Consider the following 6,480-nt stretch of genomic DNA (forward strand, 5'->3'; position numbering starts at 1 on the left):
GGTGGGGTCATGGTCAAGGGGGCAGTAGGAGGAGGTGTCCGTGAGCTGGCGTTTGGCCTCAGCGGTGTAAAGGTCGGTGCGCCAAACTACTACCGCGCCTCCCTTGTCAGCTGGTTTGATGGTGAGGTTGGGTTTGGAACGGAGGGAGTGGAGGGCTGCACAAGGGGAAATCAGCAAATATATAAATTGACTCTCGTTATGCTTTTGCGCCTCCCTTGTCAGCTGGTTTGATGGTGAGGTTGGGTTTGGAACGGAGGGAGTGGAGGGCTGCACAAGGGGAAATCAGCAAATATATAAATTGACTCTCGTTATGCTTTTGATGTGGCCCACGATTACGGAGCCTTCTGTGAACATGGAGGATTTTTAACTTCCAAAGGACAGCCTCTCAGTAATGCCGTTTTTGCGCACAACCTCTTACAGGCTTTCTAATTGCTTACCAGTCTAGCGGTTAACAAACGTTCGGCACACACTGGTGCAATGGCTACAGTCGCCAAAGGCAATGAATGGGTAGACACTGATACCAAGCAGACGGCCTTACACCCGTACTTCTGGTTCCATTGGGTACCCAACAAAACCTGGTTAGAAACAGTATCAGGTCGGGTATGCCAGACTCGGAAGAGGTACAGAGATTACAGGGGGGGGGGCGCCCCGTGTTGAGAGCACAACCTATGGACTCGAATGGAGTGCTCCCTCAACCCTCAAACCAAGCTGTGGGTGACCCCAGTGGGACCAGTTGGTGTTCCATCTTTGCTCTAACTATCTTCATTGATTATGTGCATGATTGTACACACTTTGGCAAGGAGGGAATGGTTATTATTTTATTACAAACCTGGTGGCACCTGGATTTCCAGAAAGCAGCTGAGAAATGAGCTAAAGCATTTCTGATTTGTAACAAGACAAATGCTAGAAAAGGGATGCCCTGCGGTTCTGGAACCCCATTGTCTGATGGGCCTTTTACTTGTCCATAAGTTGATTTTATAGAATCACCAAAATATTATCTAGTAATAGTAGATGTATCTAGTAGATGGATCGAAGCCATCCCAACGACTGAGAATAATGCTACAACAGTGGGGAAAACGTGGGAAAATATCTGCATAAGTTAACCAAAACTCTTTAAAGTTTACATTCACAGGTACACCAAGGCTATCGAAAGAGTGATCATTCACTTGAAAGAGACTACCTCACTGTAGAACCTGGAGATTTTGTCCTTATTAAGAACTGGGACCTGGGAAAGTTGGAGCCAAGATGGAAAGGACCGTTTCAGGTGTTGCTGACCACTCGCATGGCTGTGAAAGTGCAAGGACAACTCTACTAGATTCATGGAACCGACTGTAAACGAGTCAGTGAAGGAATAGACAAGGATTAAGGGAGAAAAATACACTGGATACTGGTGACTTTTGGGGGGGGTGGTCACTTTGAGGGGAGAAAGATTTCAGACCAAAACCTTTTTGTCGCTGGGAAGGTGACTAAAATAACCTATACAGCATAATGCCTTTTTGTAATTAGCTTATTAGAGTGCCCAAATGACGGGGAAAGTAGCTGATTGTTGGGTATGTGCTCACATGCTGCCCTATTCACGGGGGGTGTATTCCTTTCTGGCCTGTCTCTGATAGCTGGCCTGAGGTGGCCAAATGGCTAATACGCTGGAACTCTTTGGGTGATCCTGATAAAACTGAGGACGTGCAGGAATGGCGGTCAGCAGGGTATAATATGATCCTATTTAGAGATTGGTGTCAACCTGGCTATAACAGATCTCATCTACCCCCTCTTCTGGTAGTCTTTAACAATACTATTAACAACGCCATTTGCTTTAGTCAAGATGGGAACCTCTCCAGTGGAATTTATTGGGGGTCTAGTCAATGGTTTACTAACCCATGGATTTGATAAAATTTGGTTACTTTGTTTAATTGGTACACTGTCCTTAATAAGACAACAAACTCCCTCTGGAATGACCCTGTTCCCAAACTGTAGAGGGGTGGATATTCAAGCCTAACTGCCTACAACAGCACCTATTTTGCAAACTCAAAGCCTATCCGTGGCTTCCCTCCAACTGATGGAAATCATGTTATCCTAGGTATGTTTTGCCTTGCATTTGGATTTTAGATAAATTACCAAGAGGTTCCTCGCCAGTCTCCTTTCCTGGACAGGGTTGCCTTCCCCTCCTATTGGACTCTATTTGCAGTGCGAAGAATCAAGTAAGTTTAAGACAATATTCGAAATTGTCACCAATGATACTGCAAATGGTCTGACTAATATCAATGCTGAACTGATGATTTGGAGGTGCGGGTGTCGGACTGGGGTGGACAAAGTTAAAAATCACACAACACCAGGTTATAGTCCAACAGGTTTAATTGGAAGCTCTAGCTTTCGGAGCGACGCTCCTTCATCAGGGGGTTGTGGAGTACACGATTGTAAGACACAGAATTTATTGCAAAAGTTTACAGTACATGAAATTATACATTGAAAAACACCTTGGTTTGTTAAATCTCTCATCTGTTAGAATGATCGTGTTAATTTCACTTCTTTCATATGTTAATCGCAAGACTTTTTAAAAAAAAGTTATACTCTCAAGTTGAACCTTAACAATTGGTGTCAGCCCAGATAATGTACTGGGTATTAGCACCTCTGTGTGCTGCTGTCTGTGCCATAATGTTTAGACTGATTCTAATCTAAAAATGAATTAACAGAATCTTGCATGGATTCTTGCAGTTTTTAAGTAAAGTACAATGTCACTCTGCAAGTACAAATTCACCCCACAAACTTATATATGTATGTGTGCATGCAGGGGGCGGGGGTGTGTGTGTGTGCACGCGCGCGCTCACGCGTGCGTATGTGTAGAGCGTGGTGGCGTTGTGAGTGTCTGTGAGAGACAGTGTATGTGTGTGTGTAAGTGTAAAGGGGTCTAAGTCTGTCAGAAGGTGCATGTGTGTGTGCGCGAGTGTGGCTCTCACTGTCCACCCTATCTAACCCTCTGATTATCTTCTATGTCTCAATTAAGTCACCTCTCAACCTTCTTCTCTCTAACAAAAACAGCCTCAAGTCCCTCAGCTTTTCTGCATAGGACCTTCCCTCCATACCAGGCAACATCATAGTAAATCTCCTCTGAACCTTTTCCAAATCTTCCACATCCTTCCTATAATGCAGTGGCCAGAAATGTACAGACTACACCAAGTGCAGCCACACCAGAGTTTTGTACAACAGCAACATGACCTCATGTCTCCAAATCTCAATCCCTCTACTAATAAAAGCTAACACACTATACCAACCTGTGGGGCAACTTTCAGGGATCTATGTACATGGACATCGAGATCTCTCTGTTCATCTACACTGCCAAGAATCTTACTATTAGCCCAGTACTTATCTCCCACTTTTCCACATTAAACTCCATTTGCCACCTCTCAGCCCAACTCTGCAGATTATTTACATCCCTCTGTAACCTGCCCACATCCATCGGAAGGCAGAGGGGGTTATTGAGAGGAGTTACAGGAAGGTAGTCACTCCTCAGATACAAGAAAAAGGTTACAGTCAGGGGACGGAAAGGGAACCGGCAGGCAGTGCAGGGATCCCCTGTAGCCATTCCCCTCAACAATAAGTATACCATTTTGGATATTGTTGGGGGGGAGGGGACTTATCAGGGGAAAGCAGTGGGGCACAGGGCTCTGGCACAGGGTCTGTCCCTGCTGCTCAGCAGGGAAGGGGGAAGAGGAGCAGAGCAGTAGTCATTGAGGACTCCATAGTTAGGGGGACAGATAGGAGGAGATTGCAGAGCCTTTGGCATTGATCTTTAAATCATCATTGTCTACAGGAATAGTGCCAGAAGACTGAAGAATAGCAAATGTAGTTCCCCTGTTCAAGAAGGGGAGTAGAGACAGCCCTGGTAATTGTAGACCAGTGAGCCTTACTTCAGTTGTTGGTAAAGTGTTGGAAAGGGTTATACAAGATAGGACTTATAATCATCTAGAAAAGAATAATTTGATTAGGGATAATCAGCATGGTTTTGTGAAGGGTAGGTCGTGCCTCACAAACCTTATTGAGTTCTTTGAGAAGGTGACCAAACAGGTAGATGAGAGTAAACCGGTTGATGTATGTATGGATTTCAGCAAGGCGTTCGATAAGGTTCCCCACAGTAGGCTGCTGTACAAAATGCGGAGGAATGGTATTGTGGGAGATATAGCAGTTTGGATCAGTAATCGGCTTGCTGAAAGAAGACAGAGGGTGGTGGTTGATGGGAAATGTTCATCCTCGAGTCCAATTACTAGTGGTGTACCATAAGGGTCAGTGTTGGGTCCACTGCTGTTCATCATTTTTATAAACGACCTGGATGAGGGCGTAGAAGGGTGGGTTAGTAAATTTGCAGACGACACTAAGGTCGGTAGAGTTGTGGATAGTGACAAAGAATGTTGTAGGTTACAAAGAGACATAGATAAGTTCCAGAGCTGCACTGGGAGGTGGCAAATGGAGTTTAATGCGGACAAGTGTGAGGTGATTCACTTTGGTCGGAGTAACCTGAATGCAAAGTACTGGGCTAATGGTAAGATTCTTGGTAGTGTAGATGAGCAGAGAGATCTCGGTGTCCAGGTACACAGATCCTTGAAAGATGCCACCCAGGTTGACAGGGTTGTTAAGAAGGCATACAATATTTTAGCTTTTATTAATAAAGGGATCGAGTTCCGGAACTATGAGGTTATGCTACAGCTGTACAAAACTCTGGTGCAGCCACACTCGGACTATTGTGTACGGTTCTGGTCACCGCATTATAAGAAGGATGTGGAAACCTTGGAAAGGGTGCAGAGGAGATTTACTAGGATGTTGCCTGGTATGGAGGGAAGGTCTTATGAGGAAAGGCTGAGGGACTTGCAGTTTTCGTTAGAGAGAAGGTTGTGAGGTGACTTAATAGAGACATATAAGATAATCAGAGGGTTAGCTAGGGTGGACAGGGAGAGCCTTTTTCCAAGTATAGCGACGGTGAGCACGAGGCTTAAATTGAGGAGTGATAGATATAGGACAGATGTCAGAGGTAGTTTCTTTACTCAGAGTAGTAAGGGTATGGAATGCTTTGCCTGCAATGGTAGTAGATTCGTCAACTTTAAGTACATTTAAGTCGTCATTGGACAAGCATATGGACGAACATGGAATAGTGTAGGTTAGATGGGCTTCAGATTGGTATGACAGGTCGGCACATCATCGAGGGTCGAAGGGCCTGTACTGCGCTGTAATGTTCTATGACAGTCTCACTGAGAGGAGGCGGTGGGGACCTTGTGACATTCAGTGTCACTGAGAGGAAGGGGTGGGGATCCTGTGACAGTCAGTGTCACTGAGAGGAGGGGGTGGGGACCCTGTGACAGTCAATGTCACTGAGGGGAGGGGGTGGAGTGTCTGTGACGGTGTCATTGAGACGAGTGGGTGGGGAGTCGCACAGAGGAGCCGGAAGTCTGATCGTGGACCTGAGTGGGACTGGGGCAGAAACAGCACTTAAATGTCCCTAGTCCATACTTCAGAGCAAGTGTAAGTTAAAAGGAAGATTTTCTATTCTGTTAATGTATGCCTGGGGAGCTGAGGGTCACGGCTTTCCTATTCCTGAACTTTGTGGGAAATCTGAGATGCTCCTATTACTTTGGGTGAGCGTGTACGGGAAGTGCCTCTGACTGGAGCAATGAGACCTGAGCTTTGGAGACAGGAGCACCCGGGTGGACCACGGGGCTTTCACCAGGTGAAAGAATTGTGGGTAATACACTTCAGGATGTGGTCATCCCCCCACTCCCCCAGCTTAAGGAAATGTCAGGACAGAGTGAATGGGTGACTGCCAGACAGGAGGGGGGATCAGGCAGGTCAGGAGGGAATTCCCCAAATGTAGGTCAATTTCAAACCAAAATGGTGAGTGATGGTTCATTTGTGGAGCCCAGCCAGAGCCAATGCCATGGCTTTGTGGGTGTTCCAGATACTCATGGTTGGGTGAGGGAGGAAGTGTGGAAGGGCGGTAGTGATCGGGGATTCACTTCTGAGGGCATTTCAAAGCCATGACGTATCAATATTGTGTTGCTTCCTGGGTGCCAGACCCTGATATGTCATGGAGGAGAAAGTGAGGACTGCAGATGCTGGAGATCTGAGCTGAAAATGTGTTGCTGGAAAAGCGCAGCAGGTCAGGCAGCATCCAAGGAGCAGGAGAATCAACCTTTCGGGCATGAGCCCTTCTTCAGGAATGAGGAAAGTGTGTCCAGCAGGCTAAGATAAAAGGTAGGGAGGAGGGACTTGGGGGAGGGGTGTTGGAAATGCGATAGGTGGAAGGAGGTCAAAGTGAGGGTGATAGGCCGGAGTGGAGGTGGAGGGCGGAGAGGTCAGGAAGAAGATTGCAGGTTAGGAAGGAGGTGCTGAGTTCGAGGGATTTGACTGAGACAAGGTGGGGGGAGGGGAAATGAGGAAACTGGAGAAATCTGAGTTCATCCCTTGTGGTTGGAGGGTTCCTAGGCGGAAGATGAGGCG

This window comes from Chiloscyllium plagiosum, chromosome 5, assembly GCF_004010195.1.
Source record: "Chiloscyllium plagiosum isolate BGI_BamShark_2017 chromosome 5, ASM401019v2, whole genome shotgun sequence".
NCBI lineage: Eukaryota > Metazoa > Chordata > Chondrichthyes > Orectolobiformes > Hemiscylliidae > Chiloscyllium > Chiloscyllium plagiosum.